Source organism: Odocoileus virginianus, chromosome 15 (genome assembly GCF_023699985.2).
Source record: "Odocoileus virginianus isolate 20LAN1187 ecotype Illinois chromosome 15, Ovbor_1.2, whole genome shotgun sequence".
NCBI lineage: Eukaryota > Metazoa > Chordata > Mammalia > Artiodactyla > Cervidae > Odocoileus > Odocoileus virginianus.
In genome coordinates this window covers 43,377,946-43,400,701 of record NC_069688.1, presented here as the reverse complement: position 1 = coordinate 43,400,701, position 22,756 = coordinate 43,377,946, and the positions used below count along the sequence as shown (strand labels likewise).

Below are 22,756 nucleotides of genomic sequence, written 5' to 3'. Positions count from 1 at the left end.
CACACAAAGCAAGAATTTCCTTTGAAGCATCTATCCTTAAGAATCATTTATCCTTTCTTTTATCAACTAGGGGAATAATAGCTCTTGACATGCAACTGTTATAACTTTATAAGTGGATTTCATATATTTCTCATTTTATCCTGATTTTAGCACCATGAAAAAGGCTTTGGGGTGCTTTTATAGGTGGGAAACAATGTACTTTTAGTTGTCATCAAAGTTTTCTGTGAAATTGGAAATAATGAAAAGCCACCTACAAGCAGCTGCAGCAGACCCATGAGTGTGAATCCCCATGAGCATAGCTGGGACATCTTAGTTTTAAAGAACAAGAGGCAGGAACCAGCAGTGTGCTGTGTCAGAGCCCAGGTTCTGTAGTCAGCTCTGGAGATAACTACCTTTTCAGACAATTACCTGCTGCATGATCTTGAGCAAATTACCTAGCTTCTATGGACTTTAGTTTCCCTCATTTCCATGATGGGGTGATAATGATCAGTCTCATTAAATGAAAAAAAAATGCTAGTATCAGAAATAGCTAATATGCTACACTTCTTTGCTAAGTATCAAACATTCACTAAGAGTTTTACATTCAATATCTTAGTTATTCTCAAAATAGTCCTGGGATAAGTACTAGCAGTATTTCCATTTTATAGATGAGAAAATCAAGGCCTTTGAAACATTTATTTGCCTATATTACAATGTTACTATAGTGATAATGAGGATTTAAATCTGTGTGGACTGATATTGGTGCTTTTAAATTATTCTATACTATCATTGCACATGTAAATTACTTAACAGAGCATCCAGAATGCAATAAGTCCCAGATATGTAATATTAGAGATCTCTTTATAGTCTGAGATCAAATTACAACTTAAATTGTATACTATAAGTACTCTTGCAAACTAGTCAAAGTAACATTTAATTAAAAATGTCAATTTTTTTTACAATAGCTAGGACATGGAAGCAACTTAGATGTCCACTGACAAGATAAATGATACAGAAGTTGTGGTACATATATACAATGGAATATTACCCAGCTATATATTAAAAAAAAAAAAACACATTTGAGTCAGTCTTAATGAAGTAGATCAGCCTATTATATAGAGTAAAGTAAGTCAGAAAGAGAAAGATTAAATACCATATATTGAAGCAGGCATATGGAATCTAGAAAGATGGTACTGAAGAACCTATTTTCAGGGCAGCAATGAAGATGCAGACATAGAGAACAGACTTGTGGATACAGTGCGGGAAGGAGAGGGTGGGACAAACTGAGAGAATGGCATGGAAACATATTCATGACCACATGTAAAATAGGTATCAAGTGGGAATTTGCGGTGTGGCACGGAGAGCTCAACCCAGTGCTCTGTGATAACCTAGAGGGGTGGGATGGGGTGGAAGATGAGAGGGGGGTTCAGGAGAGAGAGGACATATGTATACCCATGGCTGATTCATATTGAGATATGGAAGAGGCCAACATGATATTGTAAAGCAATTATTCTCCAATAAAAAAAAAACACAATTTAAAAAAATATGAAAGCAACTGATTTTAGATCATGACCTTGTCACAGCAAAGGGAGCTTGCATAACTCAATGAAGCTATGAGCATGCCATGCAGGGCCACCAAAGACAGATAGGACACAGTGAAGAGTTCTGACAAAACATGGTCCAGTGGAGGAAGGAATAGCACACCACTCCAGTATTCTTGTCTGGAGAACCACATGGACAGTATGAAAAGGCAAAAAGATATGACACCAGAAGGTGAGTTCCCCAGGTTGGAAGGTGTCCAATATGCTACTGGAAAAGAGCAGAGGGAAGTTACTAATACCTCCAGTAAGAATGAATCAGCTGGGCAAAAGCAGAAATGACACTCAGTTGTGGATTTTGTGAAAGTAAAGTCTGATGCTGTGAAGAACAATATTGCATAGGAACCTGGAATGTTAGGTCCATGAAACAAGGTAAATTGGATGTGGTCAAGCAGGCGATGCCAAGATTGAACATTGACGTTTTAGGAATAAGTGAACTAAAATGGACAAGAATGGGTAAATTTAATTTAGATAACCATTATATCTATTATTGTGAGTAAGAATCCCTCAGAGGAAAGGGGAGTAGCCCTCATAATCAACAAAAGAGTCCAAAATGCAGTGCTTGGGTGCAGTCTCAAAAACAAGCGAATAATCTCGGTTCATTTCCAAGGCAAACTATTTAACATCACAGTAATCCAAGTCTATGCCCCAACCACTGAAACTGAAGAAATTGAAGCTGACCAGTTCTATGAAGACCAACAACACCTTCTAGAACTAACAACAACAACAACAAAAAAGAAGATGTCCTTTTCATCATGGGGATTGGAATACAAAAGTAGGAAGTCAAGAGATACATGGAATAACAGAAAAGTTTGGCCTTGGAGTACAAAATGAAGCAGGGCAAAGGCTAACAGAGTTTTTTCAAGAGAACACACTGGTCATAGCAAACACCCTGTTTCAACAACCCAAGAGATGACTCTACACATGCCCATCACCAAATGGTCAATACTGAAATCAGATCGATTATGTTATTTGCAACCAGATGGAGAAGCTCTATGCAGTCAGTAAAAACAAGACTGGGAGCTGACTGTAACTCAGATTATGAGCTCCTTATTGTGAAATTCAAGCTTAAATGGAAGAAAGCAGGGAAAACCATGAGGCCATTCTGGTATGACCTAACTCAGATCATGTATGATTATATAATTGAGGTGGTAAATAGATTCAAGGGATTAGATCTGATAAAATGCTTGAACTATGGACAGAGGGTATGACTCTGTACAGGAGGCGGTGATCAAAACCATCCCCAAGAAAAGGAAATGTGAGAAGGCAAAGTGGCGGTCTGAGGAGGATTTACATATACCCAAGGAAAGAAGGGAAGTGAAAAGCAAAGGAGAAAGGGAAAGATATACTCAACTGAAGGCAGAGCTCCAGAGAATAGCAAGGAGAGATAAGAAGACCTTCTTAAATAAACAATGCAAAGAAGTAGAGGAAAACAATAGAATGGGAAAGACTAGAGATCTCTTTAAGAAAATTGGAGATATCAAGGGAATATTTCATGCAAGGATGGGCATGAAAAGGACAGATGAGAAAGACCTAAGAGAAGCAAAAGAGATTAAGAAGAGGTGGCAAAAATATACAGAAGAACTATACAAAAAAATGTCTTAGTGACCCAGATAACCATGATGGTATGGTCACTTCCCAGGAGCCAGACATCATGGACTGTAAGGCCAAGCAGGCTTCAGGAAACATCACTATGAACAAAGCTAGTGGAGGTGAGGAAATTCTAGCTGAGCTATTTCAAATCCTAAAAGATGAGGCTGTTAAAGAGCTGTACTCAATACATCAGCAAATTTGGAAAACTCATTGGTGGCCACAGGACTAGAAAATGTCAGTTTTCATTTGAATCTCAAAGAAGCGCAATTCCAAAGAATGCTCAAACTACCATACGATTGCCATCTCACATGTTAGTAAGGTAATGCTCAAAATCCTTCAAGCTAGGCTTCAGCAGTATGTGAACCCAGAACTTCCAGATGTACAAGCTGGGTTTCAAAGAGGCAGAGGAATCAGATCAAATCACCAACATCCATTGGATCATGGAGAAAGCAAGGGAACTCCAGAAAAATATCTACTTCTGCTTCATTGACTATGCTAAAACCTTTGTGTAGTTCAGAACAAACTATATCTTAAAGATATGGGAGTATGAGACCACACTACCTGTCTCCTAAGAAACCTACATGCAGGTCAAGAAACAACAGTTAGAACCAGACATGGAAGAACAGACTGGTTCAAAATTGGGAAAGGAGTATGTCAAGGCTGTATATTGTCATCTTGTTTATTTAACTTATATGCAGAATACATCATGAGAAATGCTGGGCTGGATGAAGCACAATCTGGAATCAAGATTGCCGGGAGAAATATCAACAACTTCAGATGTGCAGATGATACCACTCTAATGGGAGCAAGTGAAGAAAAATTAAAGAGCCTCTTTGATGAGGATGAAAGAGAAGAGTGAAACAACTGCCTTGAAACTCAACATTCAACAAACTAAGATCATGGTATCTGGTCCCAACACTTCATAGCAAAGAAAAGGAGAATAAGTGGAAATTGTAACAGATTTTATTTTTCTTGGCTTCAGAATCACTGCAGATGCTGACTGCAGCCATGAAATTAAAAGATGCTTGCTCCTTGGAAGAAAAGCTATGAGAATCTTAGCTTATTAAAAAGTAGAGGCATCATTTTGCTGACAAAGGTCTGTATAGTCAAAGCTATGGTTTTTCCTGTAGTCATGTATGGATATGAGAGTTGGACCATAAAGAAGGCTGAATGCTGAAGAACTGATGCTTTCAAAATATGTTGTGGGAGCAGACTCTTGAGAATCCTTTGGACAGCAAGGAGATCAAACCAGTCAATCCTAAAGGAAATCACCTCTGAATATTCACTGGAAGGACTGTTGCTGAAGCTGAAACTCCAATACTTTGGTCACATGATGAGAACTGACTCATTGGAAAGGACCCTGATGCTGGGAAAAATTGACGGGGAGGAGGAGTGGGCAGCAGAAGATGAGATGGTTAGATAGCATCACTGACTCAATGGACATGATTTTGCAAACTCGGGGCGATAGTGGAGGACAACGGAACCTGGCGTGCTGCAGTCCATGGAATGAGACATGACTTAGCAACTGAACAGCAGCAGCAACTCATAATATTAGATTAAAAATGGATTTTAGAGTGGATTGTAGAGTTAAAAGAGAAAAGTGATAAGGAGACCTGGAAAGAGAATAGATGGAGGAAGGGAAGAACCAGGAAAAGATCATCATCATGCTAGCTTTTTTGCCGTCTTCCTGCAATGAATTGGGAAAGAAAATCTGTAGGCATCGAGTCTATACTGCAGACAGCATGTGGCTGTAATACCATTAGGATTGTCTGTAGACCCACCATCTTATTGTGCACTGATCAAGGGAATGGTGTGAATTACATGCAAGATTTGGTGGCCACAAGTACCCTAGGAAGAGGCCAGGGAAGAAGCCCTGGGAAGAAATTGTAGAGATTCTTGCTTCAAGTGGCTAAACCAGGACAAGGTTCTATGAATCAGGGAGTGGCTAGCAGAAAACAGTGGACTGGAGCTGCCAGCAAGCTGAAGGAAGAGAAGCCTTAACTTGTGGAAAGGAGAGGCTTCATGTTTCCTTCTGGGAAAAGTTGAACTCACTGGTGGGAAGTTCTTCTGAGGACTTGAACTTGCTATCAGTAAGTTACCCAAGGTTCTGCACGTGGTTGAACTCCATAAGTGAAGATGTTATAGACCCTGTTTATTGTCTCAGTGGGATTACTGATCACAAGAGTGCTAGTAACCAGGTACTTAATGCCATTGTGGTTCTATTAGTGCCTCATTCCCAGATTCTGAATCTATTTGAACACCTGCCTGGGGCCACATTCTGAATTAAAGTGGCCTCTGAGTTGTATCCATATCACCTGGATAGCTTGGTGACATCTTCTGAAGTGTCTGGAGCTCATGGCCGTCCCAGGGAACATCATACTTCTAAGTCAAAAACAAGACAGTTGTACTTTTCCTGCTTGCCTCTGACAGGTCAAGGTAAACTTTCCTACAGAAAAATACCAATAGCTGAAACCTGAACTTGAGAGAAATGGCACTAGGCAGAGATGGAACTATACAAAACATGCTTAGTCATTCCTAAGAGTATAGACGGATCCACACTTAACGAGTTTAAAATAATTAGGCATACACTATGTTATGGTTTTTAACATAATGAAAATTGAATCAACTAGAAATTTGTAGATCTGTCTATACACAAACAAATTTGATTTGCATCGTACAACAGTTGTGCTTTTGTTTCACTGAACTGGCAAATAGCTTGATTGATTTAACTGAATGAGCCAGTTATATTTGTGCTGAGTTGGCTGTAGAAAGCATGCATGTAGACACAGTAAGCCATGCTGATACAAATAAACAGAGAATATCGAGTTCACCTTAGATGTGTTTTAGTCAGTATTGTCTACATCTTGTGCTTTAAGAGGAGCACAGAATCTCTCACGCTGAATTTCAATTAAAAATGCAACCTATTTTTAGTGGTTTGTATGAACAATCTAACACATTAACTTTATACAATTATAAAGTTACATTTTATAATTTTGAGTCTCTTTTCCCACCTCTTTGTATTCTAATCACAAGTATCTTTACTTTCTTTCAATGCTACTTCAAATAATCAATTTGAGCGTAGAAAATACTGGAGAGTTTCACCTCAAAAGAAAAATTTTGGCAAGTTTTGAGTGAAAACAGAGCATTATAATGGAATCTACTATGCATACCTCTACCGCTGAGAGCAGACCTCATGTTTTTATAGTCACCCAGCGCTACTGCAGCAGGAGGCTCTGTCCTAGATTCTTTGTGGCTCCAGACTACTTTATTTCCTTTCTTCTCACTGTAGGAGAATGTTTCCTTTTCCCCCTTGTCTCAGAGCCTATGAGACATCATTAGCCCTTCTGGCTGTATATCTTGCTATTTATCTTTTTTGCTTTCTTCTGTTTCCATTTTCATATCTTACTATTTTTTGCTTCTCTGTGAGCAAGACTAGTTGTTGCTCAGTCACCCAGTCGTGTCTGACTCTTTGTGACCCCAGGGGGTGCAGCAAGCCAGGCCTCCCTGTCCCTCATCATCTCCCGAAGTTTGCCCAAGTTCATGTCCATGGCATCTGGACATGAACAAGATTAGACTCATTGTTCAATTCAAAACTGAGGGATAATAGTTCATTACTACTTCTGAAAACCTGTTGCATGCCAGGTGCTACAGGTGCCTTGCAAACCTTATTTCTAATTAAACAGTTTAATATTCCTATTTTACAGTTGTGGAAACTAAAGCTTAGAAACTAAGGGAAGTCTTGGTCATACAGCTGGTAAATAACAAAATTAATGGGAGATCTCAGGACTGTTGCCTTCCAAAGGCTGTTCTCCCTCTTTCCTTTCCGATCATCTGAGTCTATTCACCTGGTCTAGCTTAGCATGGATTACCTTCCCAGGCATGAAACACTAAACTTTCATTGATGATCATGGGACTTTTATCTTTATCTAAGGATTAAGTTTATTCTTAATTTTGCAACATTTCTTTTGCCAGTCTGTCTAGAAACTATGGCTCTAACTGGAAACCCGCTAGACTGTGCACTCCTGTCTGACTTCAAAGGCTCTGCCCTTTACATCTTGTTATACTTCCTATCAAGCATGATTGATCAGTTATTACCCATCCACCAAGTTCTGGAAGCTACAATAAAATTTAAACTTCAATGGCTGATTTTCTTGGAAATACTTTCAAACATATAATTGGAATTTTCTTACTTAACTACACCTTAGCTACACTTTTCTAAACTGTTCTTTCTGGGACAGTGCCAGTCACAATATAGCTATAAGAAACAAAAATAGAGCTATTTGAATCAGAAAAGGATTCAAAACAAGGAAGGAGTAGCCTCTTGGCAGGTCATCCAGGAATGGCCCTCAGAGTAATAATGAGGAACTTGCCAATCAGGGGAGCTGCTGCTTCTGCCCTAATAAGGGGGAAGAATCACAAGGCTACCAACGCATCTTTACAACTGCTGCTGGGCACCCCTATGGCAGCAACTGGGCACTAGAGTACCAACTTGGACCCAATGTCACTGGCTGTGGCTTCCCACAGAAAACAGCACTGAAGCAAATCATTCGCCCCTGCCCCACTTGCATCTTCTGAACCTGGCATGGGTGAATCTCATTTGTGAACCCTGCCTGGTATCTAGAACCCTTGCTGCAAGGCAGTTTGAAAAGCAACTTTTAGTTTGTCAATCTCTGCCACATAGAAAACTTTCAGAAAGCAGATGGAATAGAGAGCCAACAAACTAATTATTCTTTGACAGAGGGGGTATTTGGTAAACATTGATTTTCTTTGTCTTGTATTGAATGAGATGGAGCATTTTTAGAAAATAGCTATAATAATGCAAACAGCAACAATAAAGCACACTGTGTGAGTATCTCACTTATTTGGATGATTGGTGTCTTGCCTTACTGGGTGTGTTTTTATACTTAATTAATGATAATATTTGACAAAAGGTTTAACTTTCTCAAATGCATGAGTGATTTTGTAAGTGGAGGGAATCTTTCTTAAAGACTCTGACTCCAAGTAGAGGGACTCAAAATGTAGAATGTAAGTACCACAGTCTTGACGGTACATAAAGACTGGAAAAGAATTGAAGGATATCTTCTAGGCAAAAGCTTGATCTCTAATATTTCATATTAAGCTAAAAAAAAATCAGTATTACAGGGAACATTTAACCAATACAGAGCAAGCTAACCAATTATAGAGAAGTCAACTAATACTAGATCACCACGAAACAACAAAAAAGTCTAAGGTTCTTTATATAAAAGAGAAAATCTTTCTAGAGATTTCAGATATAGTAGTGAAGCTAGTGATCAAATTCATGTTGATGTCAGAATGAAAATTAACATATAAATTTTTCATGTCTTTAATGAAGCTTTAAACTAAGTTTTCCTTGACCAGCTTATTGCTGAAAATAGCTATTTTAGGAATAACAAGAGACATTTATCCTATAAGAGATATTTTTTCCTTTGAATTATTTTTAATTGGTCTGTAAACTAATAATCTGAAATGACTTTATCAAAAAAGATGCTTATGTATAAAACACAGTAAAATAAATGTATCATTAATCTTCTTTGATGAAAAGTTAGCTTTTAAGAAGTAAAGTCTAAATATAATACCAACTTTTAATCTGGATAATGTAAAATTCTATTTTGGTTACTTTAAATCAACTTTCCTTCCTTCTTTACTGTTTCTGACAGGAAGGTGTGATAGGTTCCTAAGGTTAACTATTCTGCTCTATTTTTCAAAGCGCTTTCAAATATATTTTCATTTCTTTATTTATCCTTAAATAACTAAAAATGTCTCAATTTTATTTTTTATTAGGCTAGTCAGTTCAATAATTTGAGTCTTGAGAGTTCTGGTTCAAGATGGTAACACAGGACCCTGAACTCACCTCCTCCCATGAAGACACCAATCTATAGTTATACTTGCAAACTTTTTCTCTGGAAAAAAAAATAAAAACCACTCATTTATTATTGTGTCAAAAAGAATAAAATACCTAGGGATAAACCTACCTAAGGAGGCAAAAGATCTGTACTCCAAAAACCATAGATACTAATGAGAGAAATCTAATATGACACAAACAGATGGAGAGATGTACCATGTTCTTGGATTGGAAGAATCAATATTGTCAAAATGAATATACAACCCAAGCTAATCTACAGATTCAATACAATCCCTATCAAATCACCAATGGCATTTTTCACAGAACTAGAACTAAATTTTTTAAAGCTTTTATGGAGACACAAAAGAACTCAAATAGCCAAAGGAATCTTGAGAAAGAAAGACTGAGGTGGAGGAGTCAGCTTACCTCAGATCATACTACAAAGCTACCATCATTAAAACAGTATGGTACTAATAGAAGCAGCAATCTAGATCAATGAAAGAGGATAGAAAACCCAGAAATAAACCCATGCACCTGTGGTCAATTAATCTATGACAAAGGAGGCAAGACTATACAATGGAGAAAAGACAATCTCTTCAATAAGTGGTGCTGGGAAAACTAGGCAGATACATAAAAAAGAATGAAATTAGAACATTCTTTAACACCATACACAAACTCAAACTGGACTAAAGACACAAATATGAGATACTGTAAAACTCCTAGAATAAAACATAGTCAGTAAAACCTTTGACATAAATAACAACAATATCTTTTTCAACTGTGTCCTAGAGTAATGGAAATAAAAACAGACAAATGGGACCTAGTTAAACTCGAGAGTTTTTGCATAGCAAAGGAAACTGTAAACAAAAAGACAACTTACAGAATGGAAGAAAATATTTGCAGACAATGTGACTATCAAAGAATTAATCTCCAAAGTTTAGATACAGCTCATGAAATTCAATAAAACATTTTTTAAAAATAAAAAAATGGGCAGAAGACCTAAATAGACATTTCTCCAAAGAAGACATACAGATGGCCAAGAGGCATATGAAAATATGCTCAACATCACTAATTAAAGAAGTTCAAATCAAAACTATAATAATGTATCACCTCATACCAGTCAGAATAGCCATTATCAAAAAATCTACAAACAAATCCTGGAGAAGAGTGTGGAGAAAAGAGACCTGTCCTACACTGTTGGTGGGAATGTAAATTGGAGAACAGTATGGGTTCCTTAAAGAACTAAAAATAGACCTAACTTTTGATCCAACAATCCCACTACTAGGCATATATCCAGATAAAAACATAGTTTGAAAGGATACATGCACTATGATGTTAATTGCAGCACAGTACAATAGCCAAGACATGGAAGCAACCTAAATGTCCTTTGACAGATGAATATTTAAGACATAGTACATATATACAATAGAATGTTACTCAACCATAAAAAAGAATGCAGTGATGCCTTTTGCAGCAACATGGCTGGACCTGGAGATCATCATAAGTGATGTCAGTCACACAGAGAAAGACAAATGTTATGACATCATTTACATGCAGAATCTTAAAAAAAAAAAAATGGTACAAGTGAACTTATTTACAAGACAGAAACAGACTTACAGACTTTCAAAACAAACTTATGGCTACCAGGCGGGAAGGGTGGGAGTTAGAGATAGTTTAGGAGTTTGAGATTGACATGTACATACTGCTGTAATTAAAGTAGATAACCAATGAGGAGCTATTATAAAGCATAGGAAACTCTGCTTAATACTCTGTAATAACCTAAATGAGAAAAGAATTTGAGAAAGGATACATGTATATGGATACCTGAATTCATTTCTCTACATCTGAAACTAGCACAACATTGTTAATCAACTATATTCCAACAAAAAATAAAAATTAAAAAAATTTTAAAATGATGAAAAAGGGGAGGAAATATACAAATAATAATGATATAAAAGAGTAATAAGAATTGCTTTGAGAAATATTCAAAATGATATTGGTTTAATAATACATGGTCTTGGAAAAAAATAGATAACTAATAAGGACCTATTGTATAGCAAAGGGAATATTTGCTCAATATTCTGTAATAACCTAAATGGGGAAAGAATCTGAAAAAAAAAATGGATGTATGTATATTTAGAACTGAATCACTTTGCTGTACACCAGAAACTAATACAACATTGTAAATTAACTACAGTCTAGTAAAAAATAAAAATTAGAAAAACCCAGAGCCAGCTGAATGACTCCTATAAATTGAACAAATGAGGAAAAAACCCATATTGAAGTGAGTAGCAGAGACTGAGATGCAATCTAGCCATAAGTCACATCCCTGGTACAGCAATCTGCAATTAGGAGAAGACTCAAAACCCTGTGCTTCTCTTGATGAACAAAAGTTTTGAGCCCCACATCTGGCATTCTAACTTTTAAGCCCTCAGCCAAGAGGTGAGCCCCCCAAAATTCTAGCTTTGAGAGTCAGTGGGACTTGGGTCCAAGAGAACCACAAGGCTACAGAGAACTGAAAGTAGTTCTTAAAAGTCTGTTGTGCATTCACCCATCCCAGATCCCAACACAGATAGTCAAAGCACCCAGACTTTCTACTTTCTATGAAAGTCTATTTGCTAATCTCTAAGCATCAGCCTGAGGATCAAGCATCTAATTTAACATACATCTAGTGACCTATGGAAATATTCTCCAAAAATAGAGGCCAGGGGTGCCATCTTTGTGTGTTCGTTTTGCCCCACCTCAGGTTGCTGATGCCTCCTGGAAAGCAGCTTGCACACTTACCTGGCATCTCAGTTTTAACCTCTGCCACCCAGAGGACACTTCTAGATCACCTGGCTCTGGTGACCAGTGGGGTTAGGCTTTCAGGTCTGACAGGACTCTGATAAATGGGGAAATTTATGAACCCACTACCACCCACAAGGTAAAGCAGAGAGGTAACAGATTAAGGTGTCCAGTCATTCTGTGAAAGAGGTCTATTAGCTTATTTTTATAACTGTGGCCAGAAGGGCGGGATTCTAAGTAGACACACATTGAAGGGCTGATTATAACCTCCCTCCCTCAGAGAGTGGAGAAGATGGCAGGCATCATATTGGAGCTCCTTTTCTGCTCCACCCAGGTCATTTGTGTCTTTGAGAAAGGAGTTTGTATTAGGTCCTGGTTTCCCAACTTTTGCGCCTGCCACTCAGAAGACAGTCCCTTGAAAGCCTGGCTTTAGTTGTCCACTGTGCTTATGTTTATGGGTTTAGTGGGACAATGACAAAGTAAGAAAGATTTCTTAACTGGCTATCACCCCCAGTCTCAGCACAGAGAGAGGAGACAAAAGCCCATACCCCAGTCTTCTCTTGGAGCTTCCCCCACAGCTTAGTGGTAAAGAATCCACCTGCATTGCAGGAGACACAGCAGGAGGCACTGCTTTGATCCCTGGGTTGGGAAGATACCCTGGAGAAGGAAATAGCAACCTACTCCAGGATTCTTGCCTGGAAAATTCCATGGACAGAGGAGCTTGATGGGCTTCAGTTCATAGGGTCACAAAAGAGTCAGACATTACTTAGCGATCAAACAACAACAAAAGTCTTCCCTTAAAGGAATCTATTTTTATATTTTAAAAGCTGCTGTACAAGGACCTGGCTTCTAATAAGCCTGAATCTAGCTGTTCACTAAGATCCTTCCTTTTGGACACTGACAGGAGTAGGCATAACTCAGTTACTTGGAGCCACTAAAAGTAAAAGAGGCTGCTTGGAAAATCATAAATATTTGAGAGACCAAAGAGCTAGGGCAGAGTTGAACAATAATATTCATTTCCTATAGGAGACCACTCCTTCAAGACTAGAGGTGGTGACTGTTTCATCTAATGCATAAAACTGTATAACCCATACAGAGAATCAAGGAAAATGAAACAACAGAGGAATATGGTTCAAATAAAAAATGATGGAACCTCAGGAAAAGAACTCAATAAAATAGAGATAAAAGATTTACCTGATAGGCTTCAAAATAATGGTCATAAAGATGCTCACTGAGCTCAGAGAAGATTGAATAAATAAATTTTACAAAGAGAAAGAAAAAGAAAGTACGAAATACAGCTGAAAAATACAGTGATTGAACTGAGAATACAACAAAGGGGTTCAATAACAGACTAGAGGATGCAGAAAAAAGGATTAGGAAACTCAAAGATAGGGCAATGTTTTATTTAAAATGGATAACCAACAAAGACCTCATGTATAGTACATGGAACTCTGCTCAATGTTATGTGGCAGCCTTAATGGGAAGGGAGCTTGGGGGAGAATGGATACATGTATAGATATGGCTAAGTCCTTTTGCTGTCCACCAGAAACTCGCAACATTGTTAATTGTTGTACTCCAATAAAAAAATATAAAGTTTAAAATCGATTATTATAAACTGTTCTCTGTAAACCTCATGGTAACCACAATGCATAAACCTATAGCAGATACAGAAGAAATTAAAAAGAAATCTAAGCATAGGACTAGGGAACATTATCAAATCACAAAGAGAACAAAAGGAGAAAGGAACAAAGAAATTACAAAATAACCACAGATCAATTAATAAAATGGCAATAAGTATATATGTACATACTTTGAATGTAAATGCACTAAATTCTCCAATTATAAGATAGAGAGTGGCTGAATGGATGAAATAACAAGGTGCATCTATATGCTGCCTAAAAGAGACTTGTTTCAGATCAAAGGATGCACACACAGAGTATAAGTGAAGGAATAATAAAAAGATATAACATGCAAATGGAATTTTAAAAAGCTGAAGTAGCTATAAAAGCATACCTTGGAGATATTGTGGGTTTGATTCCAAACTACTATAGCAAAATAATTATCTCAATAAAGTGAGTCACAAAATTTTTGGTTTCCCAGTGCATATTAAAGGTTATGTTCCCACTATACATAGTCTATTAAGTTTGCAATGTACATGAAATGTAACCTTACATTTAAGCAATGTACATACCTTAATTTTAAAATACTTTATTGCTACAATCCTAATCATCATCTGAACCTTCAGGAATTCATAATCTTTTTGTAACACTAACACCAAAGACCACTGATCACAGATAACCATAACAAATACAATAATAAAAGGCTTGAAATGTTTTGAGAATTACCAAAATGTGATACAGAGACATGCAGTGAGAAATGCTGTTGGAATAATGTGGAATAATGGCACTTCTTTGATGCCCTGTTGCCACAAAACTTCAATTTGTTTAAAAAAAAAATCTGTGAAGTACAATAAAATGAGGTATGCTTGTACTTAGATCAGGAAATAGAGTTTAAGATGAAGACTATAGTAAGAAACAAAGAAGGTCATTATATAATGATAAATTGGTCAATCCAACAAGAGGATATAACATTTTAAAATATCTATGCATCCAATATAAAAGCACCTAAATTATAAAGCAACTATACTAATAGACCTAAAGGGAAAAAATATGGTAATATCATAATAGTAGGGGATTTTAATACCATCATCAATAGATAGATAATGCAGAAAGAGGATTAATAAGATTGATCCTAGTATGTTTAAGGCTGAATGGACTTAACAAACATGCAGAACATTTCATCCAAAAGAAACAATACACATTCTTCTCAAGTGTATATGAAGAATTCTACAGAAGAGATCATATGTTATACCACAAGATGTCTTAATAAATTTAAGTTTGAAATTATATCAAGTACCCTTTAGACCAAATGGTATACAACTAGAAATGAATTACAAAGAAAGAAGTGGAAAATTTACAAACATATGGAGATTAAATGATGATACTGATCAATGGGTCAATGAAAAAATCTAAAGAGAAATTTAAAAATACCTTAAGAAAATGAAAATAAAATATACCAAAGCTTATACAACGCAGCAAAAGCAGTTTTAAGCAGAAAATTTATAATGATTAATGTCTATATCAAGATTAAGAAAAAGGACACAACCTAACTTTGCACTTCAAGGAATTAGAACAAGAACAACTAATTCCAAAATTATTAGAAGGAAGGAAATAACAAAGATCAGAGCAGAAATAAATGAGATAAAGACTAAAATACAAAACAAAAGATGAAATTCAGCTGATATTTTTAAAAAGCAAGCAAAATTGACAAATCTTTAGCAACTCACCAAGAAAAAAAGAAAGAACTAAAATACATAAAGTTAGAAATGAAAGAAGAGATGTCACTGTATCAGAGAAATACAAAGGATTGTTAAGAGACTACTATGAACTATTACACATTAACAAGTTGGACAACCAAGAAGAAATGGATAAATTTTTAGAAACATACAATCTACCAAGACTGAATCATGAATAAATAGAAAATATGGATAGACTGATTACTAGTAAAGAGATTCAATCAGTAACCAAAAACTTCCAGCAAATGAAAGTTCAAGACCAAATGGCTTCACGGTGAATTCTATAAAACATTTAAAGAAAATTAACAACAATCCTCTCAAATTGTTCCAAAAGTTTTAAGGAGTACTTCAAATCTCATTTTATGAGGTTAGCATTACCCTTGATACCAAAATTAGATAAGACACTCCAAGAAAATAAAATTACAGGTCAATATCACTGATGAACATGGATGCAAAAGTCCTCAAGAAAATATTAGCAAACTATGTATTTGTTTGGTTAAATTTACATTTAATTAAATAAATTAAATTTATTAATTTATCAACAATAAATTAAAAGGCTCATGATCAAGTGGGTTTTCTCCAGGGATACAAGGATGACTCAACATCTGCAAATCAATCAATGTGATGCATCACATTAACAAAAAAGAAGGATTAAAATCATATGATCATCTCCATAGATACAGAAAAAACATCTGACAAAATTCAACATCTTTTTATAATAATGACTCTTAACAAAGTGAATATAGAGGGAACATACCTCAACATAATAAAAAGCCTTACAGGACATGCCCACATCTAATATCAAACCCAATTGTATAAAGCTAAAAACTTTAGGGTCAGAATTTGGAAAATTCAGTAGTGGCCACAGGACTAGAAAAGGTCAATTTTCATTCCAATCACAAAGAAGGACAACGCCAAAGAATGTTCAAACTTTCAAAGAAATCACTTTGCCATCAATTACACTCATTTCATCTGCTAGTGAGGTAATGCTCAAAATCCTTCAAGCTAGGCTTCAATAGTATGTGAACTAAGAACTTCCAGAAGTACAAGCTGGCTTTAGCAAAGGTAGAGAAACCAGAGATCAAATTGCCAACATCCGCTGGATCATAGAAAAAACAGGGAATTTCAGAAAAACACTGCTTCTGCTTCACTGACTATGCTAAAGCCTTTGACTGTGTGGATAACAACAAATGGTGGAAAATTCTTCAAGAGATGGGAATACTCGACCACCTTACCTGCCTCCTGGGAAATCTGTATGCAGGTCATGAAGCAACAGTTAGAACCAGACATGAAACAACAGACTGGTTCAAAATTGGGAAAGGAGTACGACAAGGCTGTACAATTGTCACCCTGCTTATTTAAGTTACATGCAGAGTACATCATGCAAAATGATGGGCAGGATGACTCACAAGCTAGAATCAAGATTGCTGGGAGAAATATCAGTAGCCTCAGATATGCAGGTGACACCAACTTAATGGCAGAAAGTGAAGAGGAACTAAAGAGCCCGTTGATGAAGGTGAAAGAGGAGAGTGAAAAGCTGGCTTAAACTCAACATTCACAAAACTAAGATCAAGGCATCCAGTCCCAGCACTTAATGACAAATAGATGGGGAAAAAGTGTAAATAGTGACAGACTTTATTTTCTTGGGCTTCCAAATCACCGCAGATGGTGACTGCAGCCATGAAATTAAAAGACGTTTACTCCTTGGAAGAAACGTTATGACCAACCTAGACAGCACATTAAAAAGCAGAGACGTCACTTTGCCAACAAAGGTCTGTATAGTCAAAACTATGGTTTTTCCAGTAGTTATGTATGGATGTGAGAGTTGGGCCATAAAGAAGGCTGAGCACCAAAGAATTGATGCTTTAGAACTATGGTGCTGGAGGAGACTCTTGAGAGTCCCTTGAAAAGCAAGGAGATCAAAACCATCAGTCCTAAAGGAAATCAGTCTTGAATATTCATTGGAAGGACTATTTCTGAAGCTGAAGTTCCAATACTTTGACCACCCGATGCAAAGAGCCGACTCATTGGAAAAGACCCTGATGCTGGGAAAGTTTGAGGGCAGGACAAGAAGAGGGTGACAGAGACACTCAGACTCCCAGCTCATGTCAATGGACAAGAGTTTGAGCAAATTCTAGGAGATGGTGAAGGACAGGGAAGCCTGGTGTGCTGCAGTCCATCGGGTTGCAAAGAGTTTGACATGACTGAGTGACTGAACAACAGGACAAGAATGGCCACTCTCACCACTTTTATTCAACATAGTATTGGAAGTCTCAGCCAGAGCAATTAGGTGAGAAAAAGAATAAAATAAAATAAATTCAAGTTTGAAACGCCTCCTCCCAGAGTCCACAAGTCTGTTCTATACATCTGAGTCTCTTTTTCTGTTTTGCATATAGGAAGAAATAAAACTGTCACTAGCTGCAGAAGACATGACATTTTATATATATTAAAAATGCAAAAGTTTCAATAAAGTTAGGAAAGTTGCAAGATACAAAATTAAAAAACTGTTATGTTTCTATGCCAGTAATACATTATCAGAAAAGAAATTAAGAAAACAACCTCATTTACAACTGCATCAAAAATAGATTTAACTAAAGAGGTAAAAGACCTGTATACTGGAAAATATTACAATGTTACTGAAAGGTATTGAAGAAGATACAAATAAAATGGAAATATATTACTTGTTCATAAATTGGAAGAATTAATAAATACTCATACTACTGAAAATAGTCTATAGATTCAATGCAATCTCTATCAAAATTCCAATGGAATTTTTCAAGAAATAGAGCAAACAATCCTAAAATGTATACAGAACCACAAAAGACTCTGAAAGCCATAGCAATCTTGAGAAAGAAGAGCAAGCTGGAGGCAACACAGTACCTAGTTTCAAACTATATCACAAAAGCTATAATCATGAAAGCAGTATGGTATTAGCATAAAAGCAGAGACATAGATTAATCGAAAAGAAGAGAGCCCAGAAATAAGTCCATTTGTATATGGTCAATTAATTTTCTTAAATGAGCCAAGACTATATCATAGATAGTTTTCAGTCAGTGGTGTTGGGAATCTGGAACATATGCAAAAGAATGACAGTGGACCATCTGATACCACACCCAAAATTTAACTCAAAATGGCTTAAAGATTTCAACATAACACCTGAAACCATAAAACTTCTAGAAGAAAGCAGAGTGGTAAGTTCCTTGACATAGGTCTTAGCAATGATTCATGGATTTGATACCAAATGTAAAACAATAAAAACAAAAACAAGTGAGACTGCATCAAACTAAAAGCCTCTCCACAGCAATGATGTGAAAAGACAACCATCTGAATGGGAGAAAATATTTGCAAACCAAGTATCTGATACTGGAATAATAATCAAAATATATAAAAAACACATAGAGTTCAATAGCAAAATAACAATCTAGTTAAAAAATAGGCAGAGAATTTGACTAGATTTTTTTTTTTCCAAAGAAGACACACAGATGGCCAACAGGTACATGAAATGGTGCTCAACATTACTTATAAATAGGGAAATGCAAATCAAAACTCCCAATGGTTATCACTTAATGCATATCTGAAGATTGTTATGAAAAAGACAAGAAATAGTATGTGTTGCTGAGATGGATGTGTAATGTTGGTTGAAATATTAATTTGGTATAGCCACTATGTAAAAACTATATAATGTTTCCTCAAAAAACAGAACCAAGCATCTGCCTACAGTGTGGGAGACCCGGGTTTGATCCTCTGGAGAAGGAAATGGCAACCACTCCAGCACTCTTGCCTGGAAAATCTCATGGATGGAGGAGCGTGGTAGGCTACAGTCCATGGGGTCGCAAAGAGTTGGACACGACTGAGCGGCTTCATTTTCACTTCCACCACGTGACGGGTGGGGAGGAGTCTGCTGCGGCAGCCAGGGGAGCCATGCCCCGCCCTGCTGCACCCCAAGCCGGCCCCTGGCTGCCCGCCACCCCTAGGGCAGGCGGTGGGAGTAAGCGGGAGCCCAGGACAATGAGCTGCCGCCTGGCCCGCGACGTCACCATTGTTCAGCTGGGTGGCCAAGGTGCCTGAGATCGTCAATTCCATCCAGCAGGCCCGCTTGGAGGAGCTGCATTGCCTGACGGAGTTCGATGACACTTTGGCCAGGAAGTTCGAGGTGCTGTTCTGGGGCCACAGGGTGATGGCGCTCAGGAAGGCTCCACCAGCCCTGATCAACTAGTGCATGGAGGGCTTCAGTCACGTGAGAGGTGGCTTCTCCTCTTGGATCAGCTTCAGTCTGTGCTGCAGCCGCTGGGGGATGCTGAGCGGGCCCTCAGTCGGCGCGCTAGTCCTTCTCAAAGCCTTGGCTGCGGCTCCTTGGCCTTCAGAGAAAGGAGTTTCAGGATGCAGGCTTGCGGAGTAGTAGTTTCTTCAGCTCTTTTGAGGAAAGCGACATCCAGAACCACCTGATTAGTGGACTCAATATTGTGGAACCTTGAACTATGCTCTTCACAATTGGTCAATCTGAAGTTTGCCTCATCAGTCCTGACACCAAAAAATAGCGTTGGAGAAAAATTTTCACGAGCTATCCTTTTGCTCTCAGGGTATTTGATATGTGGACCACTTTGGTTTCATCTGCTGGGAGTCTTACGGAGGTAGAGGCTTTCATTTCCTCTGTGTTTCAGCGCACAAATGAAGCTCTGGTGGATGAGATTGTCAGGGGAGTGTGTAATTTCCTTGCTTCTGTCTCACTGCAGCAAAAATTTGAAATGGTAGACCAGTGTTACAGTTTGGTTACAGCTCAGTTTTATTTGGCAAGCAAAGGAAAATATATCCTTGAGGTGTGAGGGTGGTCCGACCCAAAAGAAGAGGCAGGGCTCAATTTTGGCTCCTCTTTTTATGTTTTTTCTCTTCCCCCTGAGCCTGCCCTATGTAAATTGGGCTAGCCAGGAGGGCTGTTTGTTTTACCTGATGTTCTCACTCTGGTCCTCAGATTTTCTTTTCTTCCATTTCTGCGGGCTTTTCTTTTTTTGTGTGTGTCTTTTAGTCACTGCCATTTTGGACTCCTTTTTCCTATTCTAACTGCCTATCAAGGTCATGATGACCCTGAAGCAAGCCTTCACGGTGGCCTTGGTAGAGCAGACAGTGAAGGCACTTGCCCCCTCTATGTGAGGGCTGCCCCCTGCAGGGCCTGCACAAGCTCTGTGAGCAGATCAAGGGAATTAACTCTTCCAAAACCAAACTAGAGCTCCAGAAGCACCTGACAACATTAACTAATCAGGAGCAAGCAACTATTTTTGAGGAGGTTCAGAAATTGAGATCAAGGAATGAGAAGTGAGAGAATGAATTGGTTATTTCTTTCCTGAGATGTTTACATGAAAAGAAGCATGTCCATATTGGGGAGATAAAACAGACATCACAGATTGTAGCAGAGAATATTGGAAGTGAATTACCATCAAGTACCACTCGATTTAGGCTAGATATACTGAAAAACAAAGTGAAGAGGTCTTTAACAGAACCTCTAGAAAGTATTTTGTCCCAGGATAATAAAGCCAGAGGCCTCCAGGAGCACTCAGCCAGTCTGGGTCTGGACACTTTTGTGTCTGACATTCAGTAACACCGGCAAAGAGCTGTCTGGCTGTGAGAAGGAGGCCTTGCCTATCTCCAAGAGCTGCTTCAGGCTCCTCAGCTCCTTGGATGACCTGTCCAGTGACATGGAGAGCCAACCCACCAAACAGCCAGCCCTGCTCTCACCCAAGCAGGGCTTCCAAAGGCACGCCAACACCCTAAGTCATGTCCCTGAGGAATGCCAGGCCTCCGCAGCCAGCATGGGGGTCCCCCGGGGTCTCGCAAAAGAAGCTTGTAAAGTATCACTCAGTGAGCACAGAGACTCCTCATGAATGAAAGGATTTTGAGTCCAAAGCCAACCACGTGGGTGATGTCAGCAGGACCCCCACAAAGACGCGGAGACACTCATGGAGGCAGCAGATCTTCCTTCGAGTGGCCACCCCCCAGAAGGCCTGCGATTCTCCCAGCAGATACGAAGATTATTCAGAGCTGGGAGAGCTTTCCCCACGATCTCCTCTAGAACCAGTTTGTAAAGATGAACCCTTCAGACCTGTCCCAGAGGAAAAGAAAAGGACATCTCTTGAACTCTGAGAGCTGTGGCAAAAGGCCATCCCTACAACAGATACTGCTTCTCAGGATGGAAAAGGAAAATCAAAAGCTGCAAGCCTCTGAGAATGATTTGCTGAACAAGTGCCTAAAGCTTGATTATGAAGAAATCACTCCTTGTCTTGAAGAAGTGACTACAGTGTGGGGAAAGATGCTAAGCACTCCAGGAAGATCACAAACTAAGTTTGACGTGGAAAAAAATGCACTTGGCTGTTGGCCAAGATGTGCCATGACATCACCGGGGTGAAATCTGGAAATTCTTGGTGGAGCAGTGCCACCTGAAGCACCTGTTTCTCAGCAAACTGCAGCCCAAGGACATGCCCTACAAAGAGCTCTTAAAGCAGCTCACCTCCCAGCAGCACACCATTCTCATTGACCTCGGGCGAACCTTTCCAACACATCGGTACTATGCTGCTCAGCTAGGAGCAGGGCAGCTGTCACTTTACAACATCCTGAAGGCCTGCTCGCTTCTAGATGAAGAAGTGGGCTATTGCCAAGGTCTCAGCTTTGTAGCAGGCATCCTGCTGCTTCACATGGGTGAAGAAGAGATGTTTAACATGCTCAAATTTCTGATGTTTGACATGGGGCTGCGGAAACAGTATCGACTGGACATTATTATTTTACAGATCAAGATGTACCAGCTCTCAAGGCTGTTCCATGATTACCACACCTGGAGGAGCATGAGATCAGCCCCAGCCTCTACGCCATGCCCTGGTTCCTCACCTTGTTTGCCTCGCAGTTCCTCCTGGGCTTCGTTGCCCGAGTCTTTGATATGATCTTTCTTCAGCACTCAGAGGTCATATTTAAAGTGGCTTTAAGTCTGCTGGGATGCCATAAGCCCTTGATTCTGCAGCAAGAAAACCTAGAAACCATAGCTGACTCTATAAAAAGCACACTACTCAACCTAGGCTTGGTGCAGATGTTGAAGACTATCAGCCAGGTGTTTGAGATGGACCCCTCTAAAGTTACAGGCTTATGAAGTTGAGTACCACGTGCTTCAGGAAGAGTGTATCGATTCTTCTCTCAGTGACCACCAAAGAATGGACAAATTATAGAAGACCAACAGCAGCTTACGCAAACAGAACCTTGACCTCCTTGAACAACCGCAGGTGGCCAATGGGAGGATCCAGAGCCTGGGAGCAACCCCTGAGAAGCTCCTAACTAGCAGAAGCAATAAAAGGGGCTCATAAAGGGGATCTGGGCTGGGGACCACCTATCTATTACAATAGGAAAGATGGAACTACAGGTGATATAACTCACCACAGTCATAATAGTTGTTTCACACTGGGCCAATTTAAGAACTAAGCTACTACACCAGTGGTCATGTATGGATGTGAGAGTTGGACTGTGAAGAAAGCTGAGTGCCAAAGAATTGATGCTTTTGAACTGTGGTGTTGGAGAAGACTCTTGAGAGTCCCTTGAACTGCAAGGAGA

The 22,756-nt window shown here is 38.7% G+C and overlaps 1 pseudogene; it reads left to right on the top strand.

Moving 5' to 3' along the window:
* Positions 1 to 2,542: 2,542 nt before the first annotated feature.
* On the top strand, positions 2,543 to 22,512 carry LOC110128686 (TBC1 domain family member 1 pseudogene; annotated as a pseudogene).
* Positions 22,513 to 22,756: the final 244 nt, after the last annotated feature.